This window comes from Electrophorus electricus, chromosome 2 (genome assembly GCF_013358815.1).
Source record: "Electrophorus electricus isolate fEleEle1 chromosome 2, fEleEle1.pri, whole genome shotgun sequence".
Classification (NCBI taxonomy): domain Eukaryota; kingdom Metazoa; phylum Chordata; class Actinopteri; order Gymnotiformes; family Gymnotidae; genus Electrophorus; species Electrophorus electricus.
The window spans coordinates 15,595,857-15,598,756 of NC_049536.1; the positions used below are offsets into that span (position 1 = coordinate 15,595,857).

The 2,900-nt window shown below is 35.4% G+C and overlaps 1 protein-coding gene across 1 annotated transcript in view; it reads right to left on the minus strand.

Annotated features, from left to right (window-relative positions):
* Positions 1-2,076: 2,076 nt before the first annotated feature.
* Positions 2,077-2,900, minus strand: part of pou3f2a (POU class 3 homeobox 2a) — a 2,762-nt gene continuing 1,938 nt past the window's right edge. Inside the window, exon 1 of the mRNA XM_027011087.2 lies at positions 2,077-2,900. This exon is cut by the window's right edge and continues 1,938 nt beyond it. The gene's annotated coding sequence lies outside the window, so the exon portion shown is untranslated.

Below are 2,900 nucleotides of genomic sequence, written 5' to 3' on the forward strand. Positions count from 1 at the left end.
CCTAAATTTGTTACTATTTAAATTCAGCATTTTGACACCAGAACTTGTAACGCCGTTACTGAGTCCAGACTTCAAAGGCAAGACACGCATTAAAACCACTAGGTGTCGCCTATGTCCTGCGCTTTCGACTTTCCTAGTTCGTAGGCTGTGCGCATGATTGCTGTTAAGGAAGAATCAATGTGTCACTGTAGCCCTACTGACAGTTTGATTTGTTGTGTATAATTTAAAATCTAAACGTTAAACGAACGAACAAAAGACCGAATAACAGCAAATACTCGCACAAATAGCCTAATGCTTTGTGTTTAGGTCATTGCACCATTTTTACAATATTGTTTGTTTGTTTGTTATATTAATTTATTAATCCAAGCCACACTATGGTATGTTTGGCATTCTCTGGTACAGACTGAAGATTTTATGAGGAAGAAGAAAAAGAAGAAGAAGACGGCGACGAAGCCCTGTGTCTGAAATTGCGGGCTTTGCTCTGTTTATCAAAGTATATACTCGTCAGTAATCTGTGAAGTAGGTGCTAGAAAAGGCACTACGAAGTATGATCCATACGTTCCATACTACCGACACACAGTTAAAAGGTATGACATTCATATGAACGCTCATCTTTTGGGGTGACCAAATTTGAAATTTCAACTAGCCAGACTTGTTTGAATTAAAGTGATACATACGTACTGATTATGGAAATATGATTATATTTTTTATAGTTGCAATAGCAGATGTAAGTTCATTCGCTATTTTCTTCGATCACCGATAGCCCCACCTCTTCCCTTTGATGGTGCATGATGAACTTGAGGTAGTATGACAAGTGTCCTCTACAGAGCATTAGCGTTTTGGCGATTTTAATACAGCATTCGAGTTGTTTTAAGCATACTAGATATACATGTATGTAATTTTTGCAGTGTAAGCACAAGAAGTGCTCAGTCATACTAAAAAACCGATTAAATATATGGAGGTGTGCCAGTCTATAAAATGAAGCACTAACCCCTTCAATAACGGCATACTCCCATTATAACCAAGGTGATTATTGGCTTATACAGGTTATTGTCATTGTTCTTTTGTTTGAAAAGTCTGATATATTTGTTTGTTTGTTTCAATATTCTTTTTATTAATGGCTGCCATATTACAAGCATTCTTCCAGTGTTCCAGTACACGTTGTCATGTATTAAAATTCTGGCCAGTTAGTGCCAGCTAATTTAACTGAAACTACATTATGTGCAGGAACAAAAGCTATGTGTATTTACTTAGTATTTCAGTTAAAATTATCAGCTTGGTCTGAAATTATTTCTGAATCTAGAAGCAGGAAAACTTTAAAGAATATATATTACGGAACAAATATTGAAAACGAACTTTTATGCTAAGAATATGGTAATAAATATTGCTGTAAACTGCATTTAAGCAAGAAAAAAAAAAGTGCCAATTCTTCAACACCATTGGACAGCCTTCAGAATAGGCAGAGATGCATGAACTCGCTAGTCTGTTTCGAATTTTGAAAATCATTTCTTGGCGATGACCGTTTGCAGGTATACCTGAACACGCCTAAAAGGCTATTGATCTTACAGTTTCATTCAATTTATTAAATGTCAGCAAGCTTTTGGAAACAAAGTAGGCTGGATTTTGTTTATATATGTTTTAAGGTTAGAGAGGCCAGGCAAGCGAAACTAACCAAGTGCACCCACTTTAAACTAGTAATGACACATTAGGCTCTTGTGCTGCAAAAGTCAAACTGACCCTTTAATTGCGACGCAGCTCCTCTTACGTGACTGAGCGAGCTGTTTGAAAACGATAGTCACAGATGATGTAGACTACAGACTGAATTACGTTTAGCATATAGGCTATTTGAACGCATATAATTGTACATGCGAACCCCCTACTCTTAACAGAGTAAAATCTCAGATCTGAATAAGGTTTTACTGTGTTTATCCGCGTCCAGATTACACGATTCAAAGGGAACAATAATTTAATTCAGCGCTGGTGGTTTTACTGTGTATTTCAACAAAGGAACAGGCTACAACGAACGATTAACAAACAAAAGTATACTACCATTATTTGATGCAGCAGCCTATGATGTAAAAGTAAGTGGTTCTTTAATGACAAAAGATATTAAAAATTGTGCAAGTTTTCCGTCAAGTATTTTCAAAATCAGAAACAATTCTCGTCTCAACAGGCTAAGCTACATCGAAGTTGTGCTTTGGCGGCGCCAAGATAAGAAGACAAGACAAACAATATCCACAAAACCGTACAAAAAATACATCCCAAGTAGCTTATAAGAACCTTGTTCTCAGTGTATCAAATAATCGTTTTGGTGATCAAATGTAGGCTATCCACTGACCACAGGGCTGGTGCCGGATATTTCTTTAAATAAAAGGCAAGCAGGATACTTTTGTTGACAAATATGGTCGAATCGACAATTTGGTCGACAAGAGATAATTACAAAATACAAACAAGTACGTACAGATTTACATTAGGGTGAAGCTGCCTACATAATGCTTAGAGACTATTTAAATCTATTGCTGTAGGCAGTAAAAACTGACCAATTATTCATTGTTATTATTATTATTATTATTAATTTTCCAAATACGTTTGTTTACAAAATTTAAAATTATAATTGAATCCTAAAAGACAGCATATATGTCTTCTTATCAATGATAAGATAAAAAAACGTATTGGCAAAACAGCACTAATCATCTATGCACGGAAATAATAACCACTTTGTAACCATATTTAATTTTCTAATCGTGGTCTCAGATCCCCTAGATAAGGTGAAGGCCTGTAGATCTTCAGCCTGCAGTTTAAATACCATTTAATATTGCGGAATGATAGAATATTCAGTATTACAGAATTAAAATCTACATTTCATTCTCTGTAGACCCAAGTTTTGTAGGTGATTAGAC